This window comes from Benincasa hispida, chromosome 9, assembly GCF_027475165.1.
Source record: "Benincasa hispida cultivar pf3 chromosome 9, pf3_genome.v1.1, whole genome shotgun sequence".
In the NCBI taxonomy this organism is placed as follows: Eukaryota; Viridiplantae; Streptophyta; class Magnoliopsida; order Cucurbitales; family Cucurbitaceae; genus Benincasa; species Benincasa hispida.
In genome coordinates, this window is record NC_143486.1 from 64226093 (window position 1) to 64232241 (window position 6149).

Sequence of the window (6149 nt, forward strand, 5' to 3'; positions counted from 1 at the left end):
CTCTAAGCATGCAAGACCTAACTTCGTTGGACACGGGACTTAATGATGCATGAGAGATAAGAAATTTTTTAAAACGGGCTAAAAATCATGATTATGATCTATAAACATAGTTTCATGCAAACCCAATCACAAAAATGGTGCATCATCAACTATTCATCATAACAAACCAAACAAGAGAGCAAACAAACAATTTAAACACACAAACATCGTCCGAGCACAATGCTTAAAGACCCCAACGTTACAACATACCTCACCCCAACTTAAAATAATAAATTGTCCCCAATGTATCTCTAATCTAAGCCTAAAAAAATAAAAGAGTCAAGGGAATAGAAAACCTCCCAGATGACATTTCCGCACACAGGATAATGGTAAGAGGGCTGCCTTAAATTGATCTTCTTCTTCTTTAGGGCAAAGGGAAAGAACCTACAAAAAAAAAAAAAAGAAAAAAAAAAAAGAAAAAAGAAGTTAAACTAGAAAGCAGTAAAATTTTCACCTCCCTCTAGAAAGGGCAAATTTTTAATGTCGATTGCTCGATGTGACCTGTCCCCTGTCAAAGGTACAAAAATATTCTCGTATTTCTCTAATCCCTTCTTGGATGAGTCAATATAGCTTGGTAAGGCTATAAGGCTCCTCATCTTCTGAGATAGGTCGAATTTTTTATTTTTTAGTATATGAAAAAAAAAAAGGGTAAAAAGAAAGAATCAAAAGTCTTAAGCGATCCTAAAAAGTCGACTCAACAGACTCATGAGGACTAGGGGAACAAAACTCGAATATATACGAAATACCAGGAGTTATAATAGGGCGAGGTCTTTTGACCTCTAACTATATCACTTGGATCTCATCAGATTTAGGCTCGGAATCCTCCTTAACCTCACAAACTGGCAAACATGGAGTGACATCCTCATCATCACTAGAGTAGTAGCACTCCACAAGAAACTCTGCCTTTGAGGCATAGACGATGGGATGCTCTGGCACGTTCTCCAATCTCTGCATGACCTCTCTCAATAGGGCAACATGGGTAATCATGCTTTGCAGTTGAGCTTGAACATCCTACTGAAACTGAAGAGTGCTATTAGCAAGTTCATAAATTAAACACTCCAAAGTCATACCGGGACACGAATCTCTAGGAAGTAATTTCTACTCCTCCACCGAGCCTTTGGAAAGTTAAGGGAATGGTCTGGCAGTAACTCGTCTGACCTCTCAACTGAAGTTACAAGTTGAGCAACAAGGTCACTCAGACCTTACAAGTCAGTTCTATTCTTTGCCTCGGGGCAAAGACTCTCCTGTTGGAAGCACTCAATTTCCTACTACCTACAGAGGTTGTCCTGTTGAAACTCAAAAGCACTGTCAGCAAGCTCCATAACTAAAGCCTATAAGGACTTACCTGACCCTGAAGACTGAACATGAGTCGACTGGTGTGGTGCTATGAAATCTTGGTTGCCTAAGCTTTGCTGCCATTCTAAGTATCCATGGTCGAAAGACTCCTCCCATCTAGGATGATGAGACTCGTAGTCTAAATGACCATAATACCCCTTCTCGACGAATCCATATGGTGCAGGCATCCACTACAACCTCGGGCATGCTTACGTAGGATGCCTCTCAAATATGAAACTCTCGTACACCTCTACTTGTTGTGAACTCTTTTCCATCAAATGGCCAACTAAGGAAGTCAATTTGGCAATTTGGCGTCGAAGGCCACTTACCTCATCGTCAAAATCTGCAACTTGACTTTTGGACGTCTAAGATTGGTTTTGAAATCTTGTCATGCTTAACTGACACAAAAAGAAAACAAATCAAATTAAAAGAATAACTAAAAACTAACTAAGAATAACTAATTGGTTTCCTCGGCAACGTCGCCAATTTGGTCGGACGAGATCTTATTGGTGTCGTTCCCAAAAGACTATCGCACAAATCATATTTATAAATCACCGAACAAATTACTTATACTAATTAGTAGTACAAGCAGCAAGTATGAGGTCGAACCTCAGGGAAGCGCAAAAGATTAGTTCATCGAAGCTCGTTTTTAGTTAAAGAGGTAAAATGGGGGAGGGGGGAAGGGGTTTGGTGTGGATTTGATAAGTCGAATTGCGAGAAAATAAGAGATAGAAATACAATTAAACGAAACAATCTAGCTTAAGGGAATTGTATTTAAATGCAACTTTAGTTTATTGACTATGCCTAACCCAATTGATTGGAATCCCAATCAATGGTCCTAATTACCTAATTAATCAACATGCATAGAAAACGAATCCGCTCCATACAAATTAACAAATCGCATTAAGTTTTAGGGATAATGCTAGGATGAGTGTTCGACTTCCAACATCTAATCAAACATTCAATGTGGTTTATCTCTAGGTTGATAAGTGCAATACTATTCTTTTTAGGCAACAAATCACAAGCCCAACGAATTGCAAGTCTAACTAACCTACTGCTTCCTTTGAGATTAACCTATAATATGTCACATATTACAAGCCAGTCTTTAAGCATTCAAATTACACAACAAATTAATGGTTGTCAGTCAATGATAAGATCATGCAATTCATAAACAAAAAATTCAAATTGAAACTCATAGACAAGAATAAAATGATTACATTCAAACAAAACTCCCAAATACTACATTGTTCCAAAATCTCCTAAACTAGTAAATAGCTAGAACTTACCTTCCCACGGAGATGGATAAGACAAACATCGTTCCATCAATTACATGAGACGGAGAGAAAAGGGACAAAATACAAGTGGAGAGGTGAGTAGGGGAGAAAATCGAATTAGGAGCCGATTGGAGGTCGATGTCTCTGCCTTAAAACGAAGAGATATATTTATAGCAGTGTTGTAGCATTGTAACGCTGCTCTGCCTCACGCACACGTTCGTTATAATCCGGAGCGTTGCAATGTTGCCCTGTTTTTTCATGAGATAGATAGCTTTTGCCTTGTAACGTTGCACAATGCTCCGTCTAGGGGCATTTTTGTCCTTTCACATCATTTTGAAGCTCGGTTGCTCAAATTAACTCCTAATTACTTCAAATTGATCCCAAACAACCCGTAATGACTGATTCTACCTCCAAGATGCTCAATACTTGTAAAAATCACTAAATAAACACATAAATATAGTAATTACCTAGAATTAAGAAGAGAAAAATAACACATTTTTTTGTGCTATCAATTGAAGGAAAAATAACGACTGACGATGGCACGACAAAGGAGGGCTAGAGGCATCATGGTGCGACAAAGAAGGAGGGGAGGCGACGACGAATGAGAGTGGGAAGAAGGGAAGAAAGGAAGAAAAAGTAAGGGAGAAAAGGGGGTCGTGCGCAATTGTGGGTGTAGGAAAGGGGGTTTGGGGAAGAAAGTGTGGGGAAAAGAGGGTTTTAAAATTATTTAAGCTGACGCAACTTTATGTTGACACACCTTGAAAAATGTGGGATTATCCATACTATTTGCCGATGCAACTTTGCTTCGACATAAGTTTATAATTGCATCTGGATGGACAAAAATTATTGTAGTGCTAATTGATAGTCTAAATTTATTTGCTTATGAAAGTTTAGGAGTTCAATTGATAAAAATATAAGTCCCACACGATGTTCATCAAGCGGAACATAATAGGGGGCTATATATTAATATAACTAAAAAAGTTTAAAGTTTAAATTGATACAATTATCAATTCAAGATTTTAATTAACCCGACTTTAAAGTTTAGGAGTATGAATTGATGTGTGTTTAAATTATATATATATATATATAACTAAGAAGAAAGACAACAAAGCAATAGGTACTTGTATGGCGATATCATTTCTTAATGGAACAAGATAAATATAAGCTATTTAAAAATACTACACTGGTTAAATGAAAAAATATATATTTGGTTTCTAAATTTAGTTTGTATTTGATTCATAAATTTTAAAATATTATAATACTTTTATTTTTGAATTTTGAGTTTAACTTCCATTTGGTTTATAAATTTCAAAATGTTATATTTTTACTTAAAGATTAAATTTAGTTTTTCATTTGGTCCATAAACTTCAATATTTTATACTTTTAGCATTTTTTTTTATAAATACTCACCATTGTATTTGACGTAACCTTTCATTACTTAATATAAAATAATCACGACATTAATTTTTTAATTAATTTTAGTAATTCACTAATTCAATTTTCTAAAATTAATCAATAAAGAATAATACCAAACGATTATTTAATAAAAAATCATGAAAATCCGAAAGTCAAACTAAATGGAAAGAAAACTCTAAATTCAAAGGCAATATTATAACATTTTAAAATCTAAAGTCCGTATAAATTCAGGGTAAAACTATAAGATTTTAAGAATTAAAGATTAGATAGAATTTAGAACCAAAATATAGGAAAACCAAAATTATATATTTTTTCCCCTATTTTAATTAAAAAAACCATAGTTATTTGGAAAAGAAAGAAAGAAAGAAAAAAAGAAAAAAAGAAAAATACTAAATGAAAGGAAATTAGAAAAGCGCCGCTGTCCTGTACTCCAAATTCCAAACCCTAAAACCCCTGAATGCTATAAATACAAGCGTCCAGACTCTTCTGTTGCCGTTATAAAGAAATCCCATTTCGATTTCTTCGGTTCTTTATAAGCATACTCATCTGGTAGCCATCTTAAACCCTAATTTCGGGTATTCTCTTTTCAAATTTTGATCTACCTGCGTTCAATTTCTTCAAGTTTTCTTCGATTTCGACTGGGTAGTTTTTAATCGAGCGATCGTTTTCTGTTCCATGAGTGATTTTTGTTTACTAATTGTTGCAATTTTCTTTTTTGAATGATTTAAATGCATCTGTTTACCCTCTTCTTGACATAGTTATTAACAGATCAAGGGGATAAAACAGATGCAAATATCGAAAGGTTGGCTTACCAGCCCATTTCATGTTTGATCTTTGTCTTGGAGTCAAATGGACCTACCGAAATTTTCGATTTTCATTTATTTTCTTTCATTTTACTTGAATTCTGTGAATGTTTTCTTGTTTATGATGGCAAATGATGAATACTTTATTACCGCTTATTGATATACTGATGTTCTGTGCTGACTCAAAACTCCGCTTATTATCTGATGCCATTAAAGTTTTCGGTATTTCGTTGTTCTTTTAGTTTATTTGTTTTTGATTAATTGTTTATGTAGTTTAATACCAATGAATGGCAGGCAAATGATGTAGATAAATTCTTATCCTACACACTGAAGTAAATGTAGACTACAACTCCGCTTATTATCTGATGCCTTGCCATACTTTTAGAATCGAACTTCGACTGTTTGCAGATTAGGAACTAAATTAACTATTTTTCTCAACGAGTTTCTGCTATATCGCTTAGTAATTATACCATTTGATCCTTGTTTCAACAAAAGACAATGTTCTCACTCTAGTTTTTTTCTTAATTTGTGTTGAAACCAATCTTTGTTTCGATTTTATTCTGATGAATTGGATGACCAATGAAGAGAAATAGCAGACGGGCGGTCTGAAATGATGCCGTGTTGATTGTCTGCAACTCCCATTTTCATGGGTTCCTGAGGGTTCAGAAATTTTGAATATTTTTTATAGATTTTTTATGGATTTAGGTATGATTTGAATGACCTTTTTGGCTATGATGAAGTTTTGCCTAAATTATGTCTGGACATATGAGATTTGTCTATGATTAGCTGGTGCATACTTCTGAGCTAATGCTTTATTTTAACCATATATATATATATTTTACTTGGAATTATTTTAACAATTTTCATAATTTTGAGGTTTTTGAGTCCATGGATTGTTTGGGGTTCTAGACACGAATGATATTGGACAACAACTTCACGAGCAATGACGATACTCTGATGGTTCATTAATGTGAATAACTTCGTGTTGATAAAATAAAGTACACTAGCTTAAATGTTGAATTATTGGAGAACAAAAACGTTGGGTAAAACTTCAGAACAAAATAAGAAACTTAATGTCTCTGATTTGTTAAAGCCCCAACATTGATTTACAAATTTATGTATCAAAAGAACTTGGTTTAACTCAAGCTTCAAGGTCTTTAGAACATGGACCAAAGACAACAATTGCTAACAATTTCATCTCTCCACTTAAACCAAACCGTCTCTGGCATTTTCATCTGTCTATCAAAACCCAAAAATGAGATCTTTGAAGCTTGAGTGTTCT

General features: G+C 34.4%; 2 non-coding genes across 2 annotated transcripts; both read left to right on the forward strand.

The window, feature by feature from the left end:
* Nucleotides 1-4990: 4990 nt before the first annotated feature.
* On the forward strand, nt 4991-5079 carry LOC120092273 (small nucleolar RNA R16). The gene has a single exon (XR_005485983.1). It is a non-coding gene; the product is annotated as a small nucleolar RNA R16 (small nucleolar RNA).
* A 78-nt stretch (nt 5080-5157) lies between these two features.
* On the forward strand, nt 5158-5240 carry LOC120092272 (small nucleolar RNA R16). The gene has a single exon (XR_005485982.1). It is a non-coding gene; the product is annotated as a small nucleolar RNA R16 (small nucleolar RNA).
* Nucleotides 5241-6149: the final 909 nt, after the last annotated feature.